Source organism: Diabrotica virgifera, chromosome 6 (genome assembly GCF_917563875.1).
Source record: "Diabrotica virgifera virgifera chromosome 6, PGI_DIABVI_V3a".
Taxonomy (NCBI): Eukaryota; Metazoa; Arthropoda; class Insecta; order Coleoptera; family Chrysomelidae; genus Diabrotica; species Diabrotica virgifera.
In genome coordinates this window covers 48,125,925-48,142,488 of record NC_065448.1, presented here as the reverse complement: position 1 = coordinate 48,142,488, position 16,564 = coordinate 48,125,925, and the positions used below count along the sequence as shown (strand labels likewise).

The window sequence follows — 16,564 nt, the reverse complement described above, 5'->3', positions numbered from 1 at the left end:
TTTAAGAAAAGCAGAAGATAAAGATGATTTTGTGATGGTTATAGCGAACCTTCATTAGTGGAGTAGGCACTAAAAGAAGAAGAAGGTCAACTATTTGGTCGATCTATTTTAAATTTGGCACACTTTAACGGCCAGAATTTTAAATAGTTATCTTACTTGTCATTATACAAGAAAACAAAGTTATTAACATTTATAAATTACTGCAAAAATAAGGGTTTTTTGGAATTATCTCGGCCAATTGTTTGTGTATTTTAATTTGGAAACTCCCACATTTAAAAAACTTGTAATAATAAGTAATAAACATAATTATTATTTATGAAGCATAATTTTGAATGACTTATCTCAATTTAATAGTTATTTATGATTATAAGTGTTAAAAGTACACGTTTAAGGCACGCATGTGAAAGTTTGCAGAATGAGCGATAGCGAGTTCTGCAATTCACACGAGTGCCTTAAAAATGTTCTTTTTAACACGCATATCATACAATATTTTTTCTACAAACGTAATTACAGGACAATATCTACAAAAACTTTTACTTGAACTTGACTGACATTCCATTTTTATATTTTTTTGACGTTACATCAAAATTGTCTATACGGTCAATACGAACTGCAGTGCCTTAAAAATATTTTAAAGCACTAGTGCCTTAAAGTAGCATTTTTAATGCTCGTATGGAGTGCTAAAAATTGCATTTTTAACACGGTTGTAGAAAAAAACATTTTATTATCAATGAATAATAAAACTTAACGATAGTTACCAGTTTTTAAATTTACACATTGAATTGAATTGAATTGAAACTGAATTGAGCTAACAAAAACACACAATATAACACTCCCAATTATTACAAATTAAAAAAAAAATCAATGGGAAAATCCCAATAGTTGGCTGTATACCATAGTTTAAAAAACCAATACAGAAGTAAAAACTTCGAGATGTATTCTGGTATAAAATCGTTTATTTAAAAACTATAAAATGTCATCGATTGCAGAACGTTTTCGTTCTAAACAGAACATCTTCAGTGCATCCTGCCGAGTATTTTGAAACTAGCACACCGCAAATAGTGTTAACATCATCATATATGGTTTACATAATGTAATATGTTAAAATGTTATGACTACAAGTCGATGTTAATGGATAAAGTGGAACACATGCTAAAAGGGTGCCATGGTTCCCTGCTCGAAGATACTGGGTACTTGCCAATTCAATGGGCACAGACCAACTCAAGGCATATTACAAATTAGTTATTTGTCTTATTTTTCTCAAATCCTTATACAGGGTGTTTGGTAAAGAATGGGTCATAGTCATAACTTAACCTTAGATTCCTGAGGTTAAAATAGCTCGATTTAAGCTAACTTACCTTAGTACAAAAATAATAACCTAAATACAGGGTGTCAAAGTTAAACTTTTATTTTATTTATTTTTGAATATTTCCTGACAGGCATGGGACAACAACACGAAATTTGGTAAGTGGTGCTGGTATTGTACAATCTACTAAATTATGTTAAACAAAAGTTTCTGGCTTCTACCAGAGGCGTACGACGAGGGAACATGAATGGTTGAGCCTTCCCAAATTCTACGCCACTGGCGGAATTGCTATTTTAGTGCAATTTTTTTATTCTCCAATACTTTCTATGTAAAAAATATACTCTACATTAGTAACGATAAAGCCATTAGTTTTCGAGATAGTTGAAGCTAAAAACGAAGGAGCATAATACATTAATCAAAATAAGTGTGCCTTTTCATTTTTAACTTCAAATATCCCGAAAACTAATGACTTTATCGCTACGAATAAAGAGTATATTATTTGCATAGAAAGTATTGGAGAATCTAAAAATTATGCTAAAATGGCAGTTTCATCAGTGGCGGAGAATTTGGGAAGGGTCAACCATTCACTTTCCCCTGTCGTACGCCTCTGGTATTAACCACAAACGATTATTTAACATAATTAATAGGGTACAGTACCTAAACTTTCTGCCAAGTACCATAAGGATATGTCAAATAGTTTTATAGTACCGGGCACACATAGTTCTCTAAGTTTTAAATAAAGAATAAATTATTAAAAAAAAAAAAGAATACTTTAAAATAATTTGACATATCCGTGTGATACTTGACAGAAAGTGTAGGCACTGTACGTGTACACCCTACTAAATTATGTTAAATAATCGTTTCAGGCTACTACCAGAGGCGTACGACAGGGGAAAGTGAATGGTTGGCCCTTCCCCAATTCTACGCCACTGATGAAACTGCTATTTTAGCATAATTTTTAGATTCTCCAATACTCTCTATGCAAATAATATACTCTTCATTCGTAACGATAAAGTCATTAGTTTACGAGATATTTGAAGTTAAAAATGAAAGGGCACACTTATTTTGATTAATGTATTATGCTCCTTCGTTTTTAGCTTCAAATATCTCGAAAACTAATGGCTTTATCGTTACGAAGGAACAGTATGTTTTTTACATATAAAGTATTGGAAAATCGAAAATTGCACTAAAATAGCAATTCCGCCAGTGGCGTAGAATTTGGGAAGGGTCAACCATTCACGTTCCACCGTCGTACGCCTCTGGTAGCAGTCAGAGACGTTTGTTTAACATAATTTAGTAGATTGTATAATACCAGCACCACTTACCAAATTTCGTGTTGTTGTCCCATGCCTGTCAGGAAATATTCAAAAATAATTAAAATAAAAGTTTAACTTTGACACCCTGTATTTCGGTTATTATCAACTTTGGCACTAAGGTAACTAAGCTTAAATCTACCTATTTTAAGCTCAGGAATCTAAGGTTAAGCTATGGTCTATTCTTTACCAAACACCCTGTATATGTACCTATCTCTTCAGACATCGGAGTTGTGTTATAATTTTTCTTTTATTCACTCCTACATTTTCCTATCATTTATCAGTAGGGAGCGGATTTATATGCGATCAATTTTGATGAAATATGCGCATATATATGCAGTAATTCATTACGAAATATGCGCAAGATATGCACAAAAATTCAAAAAATGCGCATTTCGAGAAACCATATAGTTTCTGTTCTATTCTATATTCTATAGGGGGAGCGGAGTTCTTATTTATTATCTTTCAAATAAAATCATTATTTTTTATATATGCAATTTATTCACATTTTTTACAAAAACTGGTACCAATAGTTACCTATTTAAAATAAAATAACAATGTCATTATACAAGGTGTCCCAAAAGTAGTGGAACGGTCGAATATTTCTCGAACTAAACATCGGATCGAAAAACTGAAAAACACGTTTTCAATCATTTTCAAAAATCTATCCAATGACACCAAATACCAACCCCCACTACACCTCCTGTAGGTGGGGTGGGGAGTAACTTTAAAATCTCAAATGGAAACCCCCAGTTTTTCTTGCAGATTTTAATTCGTTACGTAAAAGTAAGCAACTTTTATTCAAGGCATATTTTCGAACTGTGGATAGATGGCGCTATAATTGGGAAAAGCGATTTATCCTGATACCATAGGTTAGATTTATTTCCCATTATAAATAGTTAAAACCATAGGTAAACTATAGAAACGGTCTAATATCTCACGAAATACACTTCCAAATGAGAAACTAAAAAGCAGATTTTCAATCTTTTTCGAAAATCTTTCGAATAACACCAAACGTGATCCCCTGGAGGTGGGGTGGAGGGTAACTTTAAAATCTTAAATAGCAACCCCCACTTTTTATTACTGATTCGGATCCGGCATGAAAAATTAAGCAACATTTATTCGAAACATTTTTTATAATTGTTAATAGATGGCGCTTTAATTGGACAAATACGATTTATTAGAGCCATCTATCAGATATTTTAAAAATGTTTCGAATAAATGTTGCTTAATTTTTTATGACGAATCCGAATCGGCAATAAAAAGTGGGGGTTGCTATTTAAGATTTTAAAGTTACCCCCCACCCCACCTCCAGGGGGTGGGTTGGAGAGTCATGTTTGGTGTTATTCGATAGGTTTTCGAAAAAGATTAAATATCTGTTTTTTTGGTTTCTCATTTGCAGGTGTATTTCGTGAGATATTAGACCGTTTCTATAATTTACCGTGCATACGGGTAATGGTCACATTTATTTAAAGAGAAAGATAGTACACGCCCCTTAGATATTTAAAATTAAAAAATTTTCGTTCAATTATGACAAAAAACCTGTCTTCCCTTTTTTTCATACGACGCGCCGTCTTCAAGCAAAAAATAAAATTTCTTAACGCTTCCAAAGAATTCTAATTAAGTTTCTACAGGGTGTTGCAAAAAAAGGTGGAGATAGGTTAAAAATGAAAAATAATTGGGCGTTGCTTAGTAAAAAACTTTTGTAACGTCATCCGTTTTCAATATACTGGGCGTTGAAGAAAAAAATTACACATCTTCTACGATTTTACGAATATACATTCATATAGAAACTTATTAGAATACTTTTTCGAGAAAGTGGAGATAGATTTTTTGTCACAAATTGAACGAGCACTTCAAAAATTATTTCTAATTTAAAATATCTCAGTGGCGTACTATTTTTTTTCTTTGGTAATGGTCTGAAAAAAATCCGAACATTACCCTATGCGCGACAATTTTGAATATAAAATTCGTAATTGTATGTCAAAAAATTCACAGTAACTACCCCTTAAAACCCACCAAATGCCAGTAGATTCGGCAAAATGGTAAAAATATGTAATTTTTTTCTTCAACGCCCTGGATCTTGAAAACGGATGGCATTACAAACATTGTTTAATAAGCAAACCCCAATTATTATCAGTTCTTTACCTGTTCTAGTGACGGTGACTGTTTTTAAAACACCCTGTAGATCTGAATATTCGATTTTCACTGTACGTTTTGGAGTGGAACATCCAATGCAGCGAGAAATATTATGCCGTGTACGTATTCATTATATATTTTTTTGAATTTCTACTTTTGTGGTTCCTCTATATTTAATTCGATTGTTATAAATGTTAAGCTTTTTATTGCTTTAACATCATCTTCCACCCTAGTTGGCCGCGCGTTCTCCTTGGCCCCTCTTTTCAAAACTGGATATACTCCTGTCACCTTTTCCGCTCTAAGGAACATGTTATTAATGTCGTTGCGAAAGGAAAAAAGCTGTATTAATTTATTTTATTTGTTAAGAGAGTAAAGCACAGACGACACCAGATATATTTCACAATATAACGAGTAATTGGACTTCGTAAGTCCTATGTTTTTACCCAAAGTAATCGAAAGTATAACTGGAAGTCGATATTTGAACTCTTCGTGTAACTTTGCTTCGATTAATAGACGATTTTACTAATTTTGTTTAAACATTGTTTAAGCAGAAATGAGTCCATAACCGGAACTAAAGATTAAAACTCAACTTTTCAATGCGCTTCGATTGATGTGTTACATGTACTATTTCTTCCACTTTAATCGCATTTCTGGTTAGAACTTTTTAACCGGAAATTATATAAAAACTAAAATTTTATATTTGTTCTCATCTTGCTAAGGCACGTCGAATGGTATATCGCATAAACTATTTCGGTGACTTTAAAACGGTACTTACGGTTGCAACTCTACAACCGGAAGTCCGATGTCAAATATCTCTCTTGGGTTATACCTAAGCTTTCATTCGACACTTCATTTGTCATTCTTTCTGTATTAATAACTGAGAAGTTGTATTTGCGAGCGGAAAGACAGACGGACAGACAGTCATGAAACCGGAAGTATATATTTGTTCTCGTCTTGCGAAGGCGCGTCGAATAATATATCACTTATACTATTCCGGTGGCTTTCAAACAGTACTTCTGGTCGCATTTCTAAAACCGAAAGTTATATGTTAAATTTCTTACATTTAGTACCATCCTTGGATTATAAGCTTTCATTCGACACCTCGATTGTCATTCTACCTTGTATATTGACGGAGGACTTATATTTGCGGTCGAACGGACAGACGGACAGACAGCCTAGGTCAAATTGCTCACCTTTATTACCATCCTTGGATTATAAGCTTTCATTTGACACCTCATTTGTCATTCTACCTTGTATAATGAAACAGGAGTTGTATTCGCGGTCGGACGGTCAGACGGACAGACGGACAGACAGTCTAGATCAAATTTCTCACCTTTAGTGCCATCCTTGGATTATAAGCTTTTATTTGACACCTCATTTGTCATTCTACCTGGTATAATGCCGGAGGAGTTATATTAGCGGTCGTACGGACAGACGGACAGACAGCCTAGGTCAAATTTCTCTCCTTTAGTACTATCTTTGGATTATAAGCTTTCATTTGACACCTCATTTGTCATTCTAGCTGGTATAATGACGGAGGAGTTGTGATCACAGACAGACAGACAGACGGACAGACGGACGTGCATAATTCAAAGATTTCACATTTTTTCAAAATTAGGTGAAAACAATATAAATTTAGTATCTCGTAAATAAACTATGGCAACAAGTAGTGCTAATTTCTTGTTAGATTGGATTTACAGTTCATCTGAGGATGTACATGTACATTGTAAATACTTAAGTTGCTTTAATTTGCCCTTTTAAGAAAACACAACAAACCGTACTTCGGTTTGGTAGACTGAGAAGTGATGGATATAGCGGGAAACAATAAATGTCCTAATATAAATATAAAATATCGTTCGACTAAGCATATTCGTCAACGTATCTTTTTCTTATTGTGCCGTCTTCTAACGAATTCCCTATCTCTTGCAACTTAAAATATCTCTTCAACACTGAGGTTAGTCCAATCTCTGATATTCCTTAGCCAAGATTTCTTCCATCTACTCTTCCTTGCATGATGACGTGTAGCAGAAAGTATTTATTTCGTTTCGAAGTATGTGGCTTAGATACCATGTTTTTCTTATTTTTGTGCTCATCAGTACTGCTACCCGAGTAATAATAATGTCGTTATGATATTTATTTTTATTATGATATTTTTATACCTAGTGCTGATTGTCCAGCACTGGACCGTCGTACTTCGCTGAGGCCAAGTACCTATCTATATTTCAAGTCTGCTCATTTCTGTTGCAAGTTGTCCAGTTTTATTGTATATAATGTTCGTACATTCCACGTTGCAATACGATTTATTTTTGAAGTTATACTTCTTTACGATCGAGGGTGAAATTTTATACTTGCCTGGCGAATGCGCAGACATACAGTATGTAGTTCGTTGCTAATCTTTCAAAGTATGTATGTATCAGCGCAAATAAGTCATTAAAAGAATATATTAGTGTTTTTAGTAAATATGTATTATTTATTATAATTTTTGTGTCTTTGGATTTGTCTTCTTCGGGAATAAAATATTTTATAATAATGGTAAGTATATTTACTTTAAATTTTAAAGTATTTTTATACCTCTTATTCTATTAAATTTGTTAGTATGTATGAGAAATCTTGTAAGCTGTCAAAGCAAAGGAAGTTTAGCTCGGTGGTAGCGCGTTCGACCGGAGATCGAGAGGTCCCTGGATCCATTCCGTGTGTTATCTAACGTTTTTTTTATTTTTAGTATTGTTTTAGTAAAAATTTTTGGAAAGTAGTAAGTAAAAATTAGTCTAATCTTTAAATACAAATAACCTGTTGAAAGTATATTTATTTCGTTGAAATCATATAATAGAAGTATAACTTCTTACGTGCGTACAAAGTACACACACATTCTTTTTTTTTTTTTTTGTCCACCCAGAGATTCTTCGCACTGCTATGCTGTCCCATTTAAGAAAGGTCAGGCACTTGGTGCCGTTTTGTTTTGACTCTTCATTAGTGCTTTTTCTTAAGATATACTTTGGGATATTTTTTAATGTAGTGGTTTTCCCTTGTCTTCTATATCCTTATGCCGTTGCATGATTTTGGTTCCTCTACCTTCGAGGCCGATTTCTCAACCCCAGGAGAAAAGGGGGTCCTACCACTTTCTAACTCATTCGCCCAAAGCTTGTTGGCCAGTAAGTGGGGGATTGCTTATACCAGCAATAATTCAGTAAATTACCTGTTGGTCCACGGGAGGTATTTTATTTCCCTCCTACCCACCGGTAAACCAGGTCGGGCATTCCCCTATCCCCCACCTGGGGATGCGCTCTCTAGGGGTTTCAGGTTACCCCGAGAGTATCATACCTACAAAAATATATATTTTGCTTCCGTATATGCAGGGGGCGATATTTCTGTAATATATGAATTATAATGATATTAGTATAGCTCCCAGTGCGTGCCAAGCTTGACTCTTCCGACATTCAGCAATTTTTACAGACTAAAATAAAATAAGTCACATAATGAATGAGTACAAAAACCTTCTAGAACAATCTGCTAGTAATATTGCATAAAAACGGGGGGTAATGTGCAGGGTCAAGCGTTATCAAACATAGTGAAACATAGTAGTTTATAGACACATTCCTTCTTGTAAAAAAATAGATTACATCACTCAGTATCATTCACGATTAAAATAACTCTGTTGCTAACAGACTTCATGTCAACTTCTTTAATAAAAGTTCAGGTTGTTTTCGAACTTTTTAAAAATACAGACAGATATGAAATGTTTGTTAAACAGAGCTACGTGTGTGTTAAGAAGACTTGTCTAGAGAAGCAGATGCTACCAGCAAAAGATAATAATTGCAAAAATATTGCAATTAATATAGATAAACAAAATTCCAATATATTGCATCTAAAATACCAGGCCCTATAGGCACGATAGGCATACTTCAGTTGATTATACAGGGGAAAATCCAGGGCAAGAGAAGTGTAGGAAGGAGAATGGTTGCGTAACTTGAGGGAATGGTACGGATGCACACCAACCGAACTATTCAGAGCAGCAGCATCTAAGATTAGAATAGCCATGATGATTGCCAACCTCCGTCGCGGAGATGGCACGTGAAGAAGAAGATAGGCACGATCCATTACGTTGGTGATCCGTGCTCTGTGTGGATACGGTATGCAGTCCTCTACAGTCTACATACAGGTGTTTGGTAAAGAATGGGCCATAGCTTAACCGTAGATTCCTGAGCTCAAAATAGGTCGATTTAAGATAACTTACCTTAGTACAAAAGTTAATAATAACTGAAATACAAGATGTCAAAATTAAACTTTTATTTTATTTATTCTTGAATATTTCCTAACAGGCATGAGCTAACAACACAAAATTTGGTAAACGGGTTTTTTTGAGACGAAAAATCTAAATTCGTTAATAAAAATGATGTATTTCCCAGAGGGCGCCACATACGTCTTTCAGCGCTCATTTAATACGTCCAATTTTTTTCCCCCGCTATACATACTTTTTGGATCAAAATTTTTATTCTCTTAATATTTTTATTTAAAAAAGATATACTACATTCATCTCGCTAAACTTAACCGTTTTCGAAATAAACGCATTTTAAATCTGAGATGCAACATAATTTTTTGCATAATATCATTGTAGTTACACCCGAAAAATAAACTTAAAACCATAATAATTATGCAAGTCCTCATATTTATGTTATTACATCGCTAATTCCATTAGAAGAAATTTGCGATACATTTTTGGAAATTATTAGGATGTAACTACAATGGTGTTTATGTGTAACTACAATGATACTCTGGGCTAATTAGCAAAATACAAGGAAAAGTTATTTACCAGCAATTTTATTGCTGGAATCGAATCTTATGATTGTATATATTAATATTATAGGTATGCAAAGTCCGCAGATATTGTGCTACTTTTTTTTATAAACAAAATGGCGCCCGAAAATCGTGTTTTTTTCAATTTTTGCTCTATAACTCCAAAGATTTTAACTTTACAGCAAAAACAGCCAAATAAAAATTCACCGTAAATAAATTCTGCGTAGAGACGTGTTTTTCCCGATTTATTTCGACAAAAATTTTCCCCGGAAAATGCGGGTTTTTCCAACAAAATCTTTAATTTTCAACTACAATTATAGATAAGTAATTGTTTATCAATAATTAAATAACTTGATAACGTAAAATATCTTTTTGTATAGATTATGATTCCAGAAGCCGATGGAAATTGAATTAACAGTTTAGCAACAATTGAATTGTTAATTAAAATTTTACGGTCGCTCTAATAACTACAATAATTATGATACATAAGAATATCTATGATTTTTGTATAAAAAAACACTGTACCTATCTAATGTACTTTACAGAATTGAAATCGGACTATTTAAGCGGCCTCAGGAATATTTTAATAGTTATTTATGATATAAGTGTTAAAAGTACACGTTTAAAGCACGCATGTGAAAGTTTGCAGAATGAGCGATAGCGAGTTCTGCAATTCACATGCGTGCCTTAAAAATGTACTTTTTAACACGCATATCATACAATATTTTTTCTACAAACGTAATTACAGGACAATATCTACAAAAACTTTTACTTGAACTTGACTGACATTCCATTTTTATATTTTTTGACATTACATCAAAATTGTCTATACGGTCAATATGAACTGCAGTGCCTTAAAAATATTTTAAAGCACTAGTGCCTTAAAGTAGTATTTTTAACGCTCGTATGGAGTGCTAAAAATTGCATTTTTAACACGGTTGTAGAAAAAATTATAAACAATTTTTTGGCTTATAAACAAATAGAATATCTCGGGAAGTAATAATAGTTATTTATGATATAGTGTTAAAAGTACACGTTTAAGGCACGCATGTGAAAGTTTGCAGAATGAGCGTTAGCGAGTTATGCAATTCACATGCGTGCCTTAAAAATGTACTTTTTAACACGCATATCATACAATATTTTTTCTACAAACGTAATTACAGGACAATATCTACAAAAACTTTTACTTGAACTTAACTGACATTCCATTTTTATATTTTTTGACATTACATCAAAATTGTCTATACGGTCAATATGAACAGCAGTGCCTTAAAAATATTTTAAAGCACTAGTGCCTTAAAGTAGTATTTTTAACGCTCGTATAGAGTGCTAAAAATTGCATTTTTAACACGGTTGTAGAACAAATTATAAACAATTTTTTGGCTTATAAACAAATAGAATATCTCGGGAAGTAATAATAGTTATTTATGATATAGTGTTAAAAGTACACGTTTAAGGCACGCATGTGAAAGTTTGCAGAATGAGCGATAGTGAGTTCTGCAATTCACAGGAGTGCCTTAAAAATGTACTTTTTAACACGCATATCATACAATATTTTTTCTACAAATGTAATTACAGGTTAATATCTACAAAAACTTTTACTTGAACTTGACTGATATTCCATTTTTATATTTTTTTGACATTACATCAAAATTGCCTATACGGTCAATACGAACTGCAGTGCCTTAAAAATATTTTAAAGCACTAGTGCCTTAAAGTAGCATTTTTAACGCTCATATGGAGTGCTAAAAATTGCATTTTTAACACGGTTGTAGAAAAATTAAATTAAATCATGAAAACGGTATTGAAAAAAAAGCGGCATGACGCTTCTTTTAAATAAAAAAAAACGTTTAATTGTGATGGGTGGTTCCTGAGATACAAGCGGTGAAAGTTGACCGGCATTTATGGCAAAGATATAAACAATAGGATCATAATTTTTAAACCATCACTTTTTTATTTCGGTCCTTTTTCTCCACACCAATTTTCATATCTTTAAAATACTCATAACATATTTTATTATAATAAAAACTATGGATATTACGCAGTGCCGTTTTATCCATTGGGCGCTTGGGGCGGGAGCCCAGGGGCCCGGACCCCGAAGGGGCCCGTAGGGAAGCTTCCTTTTATTCATAACAAATTAAAAACCGCTAAATAATCGAGGACCATATTTTTTTAAATAGAGAAAAAGACTACGAAATACCTGCGATTTCGATATGGTCTGATTTTAAGACTGATAGATAAGAACTGTGACAACTTTTAAACCAAAGAGCGATTCCTTAGAAAATTGTAAAAAATGTATGAAGCTGGAGACAAAGCTTATTATAGAAGATTAAATGAAAGCAACTCTTATAGAGTAAAATCCAATGGAGGCGAAAAGAAGTGTTAAAGCTGTTTATTGTTACCCGTGCAAATTATTTTCGATTGAAAAAAAAATAGTTTAACTGATTTTGGATATACATATTTTACCCACTAGAAATATTTGAATAGTTTACTCAAATCTCACGAAGAAATTAAATTTCATCTGAACTCTATTGTTACATTAATAACAAGATCATTAGTTGGAGTTAGATGGATCATCAGTTAAATTGGAGTTATAGACGTTCGACGTTGGCTTGAAAGAGCAAGTAGAACACGAAGCTGACTATTGAGAAGAGTGGTTGTCACCATTAAATTACTTGCTTCTCAAGGACTAGCTTTTCGTTGATTCCATGAGAATTTAAAGAGTCGTCATAAGGGAAATTACTTAAGTTGTCTTGTATACTTTGCTTTTGACAACTTCTTAGCTCAGCATTTACAGCGGAATGCGAATAAAGAAAAAGGTTCAGTTAGCTATCTGTCTGACCAAACTTGTAATGAATTCCTGGAAGCAATGAAAACAAAACATGTAGAAACTTGTGACGCTGTAAATGCTTTACTTAAAAACTACGGATGCATCAAACATATTTTTCCAGTTACGCAATAATAGAGACAAAAAATCAGCAGTTAGAAGTGAAGCCAAGACACTGCATAATAAAATGGATACCTTTGAGATAGGTTAACTTGGATACTCTATTGACACTGATTTGGGCAAGGATTTTAAACGAGTCAATGCAACAAGCAAAACATTAGAAATTGTGAACTTGGACGTGTCAATTGGAGTAGAATTAATGACATTTGAGTTTTGTTGGAGACGTAAGAAATAAAATAAGCGAAATTGAAGCCAAAAAATATTTTTTTGGGAAGGCAATAATCTCAAATATATTCTATAGAATTGGCCCTCAAAAAACAAAAAAAAAACAATTTTCGATGAAGCAGTTGAAAGTGAAAAAATTTTTAAGGGGCAAGAGATATTCAGAATTGAAGTACCTATTTAATGTTACATGCCACAATATTTCTTACGGTCTTTTAAAGAGAATATAATGCTACAAAGATGTTACATCAGCTGTTAGATTTTTTTTACGCTAAATAAAGAAGAAATCAAAAATTGAATTAATATTTTATGCGAGGAATATAAAAAAGATGTTGATGAAACCAAAGAGAACTTGCCTAATAAAATTATTCATTATAATATAACGTTACGCCAAAATTTCAATAAACATTTGAAAATTTGGTGTCATCCAGCCAGGATGTAAAGGCAACTTTTGCCAATTAACTTTACTGCAAGTTTATTTGACGATACCAATTTCTAATGCGTCAGGCGAGCGGTCTTTTTTGCCTTTAAAAACAATAAAGATACATATATTGAAGGTCAAAGGATCAAGAAAACCTAGACGCATTATCACTATCCTATTGTAAAAAATGTAGAAGTGGATCAGCTATATTTTGATAGTATTAATATGGCAGTTTGCTAACTAGCCTAACTAACTTCTTGCCTAGTCAAGAAAAAAAGTGAGCTAATTTTTGTCTTAGAATATGTTTAGGCTTAGAATATGTCATATTTTTTAGAATATGTTTTTTTGTTTGTCATGTGTTGTTCTGTAGAACTTTTTTTATATTTGTTTTTTGATTTGTTATTGAACTGTTTTTTTGTATTTTTTGGAATATCTTTTACGTTTGCTATTTTCCTCGTTGGTTTTAAAAATCTTTTTTAAACTTTTTAAAAATGTATGGGTTTTACAATAAACGTTTATAGTTAATGCAGGTTAATGCATGTGTTTTTTTGTTAAAAAAATTGACAACGAATAGCAATGAAGGGGCCCCTAAATCTCTAGTGCCCAGGGCCCGAAGTTAGGTTAAACCGGCACTGATATTACGAGTGAAAATTGCCAAAAATAGCAAAATTCCATTCAAAAATTAGGTTGGAGAAAATGTAATCTCAAAGTTCAAAATAGGTATACGTTAAAAAATGCATTTTCTCGGCTTCCCATGGAGCAATTTTTTTCATTCTTTTTTTGTTCCCAAGTAACTCAAGTAGAGCCATCTAACTAACGCATTATTAAATGTCAAACTTACTTTTGTTTTGTTATAATAAACTTTCAAAAATTTCACGAGCCGAAGGCGAGTGAAATTATTTCAAAGTGTCACGAGGACAAAAATTCTATATTAATTTTAGAGATCGAGTGCAATTTGTTGCGATTATTTCATGAATATAACTGTTCAAAACCAAAATTTTATTGTAATTTATTTATGTAAGTACAAATTAGTACAATTAAACACACAGTTGTTATTAATATTTGACGGTTGAAAGTCATCACTTTTATAATTTTTAAAACATTAATTGTCATTAATGTCACTGAATGTATTTTTTCGTAGCAACGAAGGGCATCTGACGTAATATACTTAACGACGGGAGACTATCAAAAATGATCAGTTTAATTTTTATTTCTGTAGCTTTCTATTGGTCAGAATCTCCTATGAATGAAATAATCAAAAATTATCGGGTATAATTTCATAAGAGAGTGAGAATAAATTGAAAATAATGCGACAGTTTTTCGAAAATTTGTTGTCTGGCAATAGACACGAGAACCCGCAGGGCTCTAGTGGCTATTGCCCAATGACAACAAATTTGAGTAAAAATGAAGCATTATTTTCTTATTTATTCTTATTGTGTGATATTCGTAAGATTATTTTTTAATACGTATATTATGGATATTTTCTTAAATGTGACAGTTCTCAAAACTAGGAAACTGGTTGACATTAAACAGAAACAATTTACTTAAAAAAATTCTATCGGTAATTTTCTACAGTAGATAATTCTCAGTATAATTTTAATCTGATTAACTATTTAGTGGGAAAAAAGCCGCAATTAAATTGAAAAATAATTTTATTAACGTTTCGAAGCCCAAATCGGGTTTCGTTGTCAAAATAGAAAATACTACTAAAATAAACACAAATGTTGTTGCTAAGTCAAAAAATTCTTCTAATAATTTATTTAATCTGACTCATTTATATTGGCAATTCAGGCGTATATTATACATTTTAAAGTAGAAGACTTTAAAATGATATCGCCAATATTTATGAGTTGCGTTCCTGGGACGACTTTACTAAAAGATAGTTCATTCGATTACATGAAATCAATCTAACTCAAGAATATCCGTCACCAAAAAATCATAGCATGTGATTTGTCTTTAAAAAGACAAACAAATGCAACGACGACAGTAAAATTCTCGCGTTAGAGATTCCATAGTAAAATATTATCCTTTATCGTTTATAAATAAGGAATTGTCAAGATTGGATCGAATGGAACAGAACAACTTAGAACGGGATCCTACAACATTCACAAGAAATAATACGAGATAAATATCAATACCATATATAAAAGGACTATCCGAGAAACTTAAAACAATAGGAAATAAATTCAACATTTCAACAACATTCAAATCAACAAACACATTGAGATCTATTCTATCTAAAACTAAACCTAACAATGAACAAGAAAGAACAAAGAATTGCATTTATAAAATACCTTGTGAATGCGAACAATTTTATTTAGGTGAAACATCAAGACCATTAAATGTTAGAGTAAGTGAACATCAGTCTTATATTAAAAATAGAGAATTTGATAGATCTCAAATATGTCAACACGCATGGGATAATGAACATAGAGTTCAGTGGAGAGATTCAAGTATAGTCCTGAAAGAATCAGATAGTAAAAAGAGAAAAATCAAAGAAGCGGCTCAAATTATGCTAAATGAAACCAATTGTGTCGCAAATTCCTCGGTAGAATGCAGTAGGATGTGGTTACCCATACTGAAAGAGGAAGTCAATAGAAAGAAAATACCACGATTAGTAAGTCAATAACATATCGAGTTAGTACAAATTTTATATTTTAGTATTACGTATTTTATATCTATGTATTATTAATATTATTTATAATTAAAACATATTAAAATCAGAATTTGGTATTAGTTTTTTGAAAGTAAATTAAATGTGAGACCAAATACTTACGATGTCGGGATAGTATCACAAGGTTTTTTCCTGGTTTTCCCTCGTGATTTACTATGGAATCTCTAACGCGAGAATTTTACTGTCGTCGTTGCATTTGTTTGTCTTTTTAAAGACAAATCACATGCTATGATTTTTTGGTGACGGATATTCTTGAGTTAGATTGATTTCATGTAATCGAATGAACTATCTTTTAGTAAAGTCGTCCCAGGAACGCAACTCATAAATATTGGCGATATCATTTTAAAGTCTTCTACTTTAAAATGTATAATATACGCCTGAATTGCCAATATAAATGAGTCAGATTAAATAAATTATTAGAAGAATTTTTTTACTTAGCAACAACATTTTTGTTTATTTTAGTAGTATTTTGTATTTTGACAACGAAACCCGATTTGGGCTTCGAAACGTTAATACAATTATTTTTTCAATTTAATTGTGGCTTATTTCCCACTAAATAGTTAATCATAAAAATGCCACAAGGAAATAGCTTCAGAACAACTTTAATCTGATTGGACAGAATTAAACACGTGATCAAATATCTTACTATACGATTGGAAGTTAAAATCATCAAAAAATAATCAGTTTAATTTTTATATCTGTAGCTTTCTATTGGTCATAATTTCCTATGAATGAAATAATCGCTGAA

General features: G+C 32.2%; 1 protein-coding gene across 1 annotated transcript in view; it reads left to right on the top strand.

Annotated features, from left to right (window-relative positions):
* Positions 1-16,564, top strand: part of LOC126885967 (potassium channel subfamily K member 1-like) — a 95,934-nt gene that overhangs the window by 31,945 nt on the left and 47,425 nt on the right. The gene's annotated exons all lie outside the window — the stretch shown is intronic.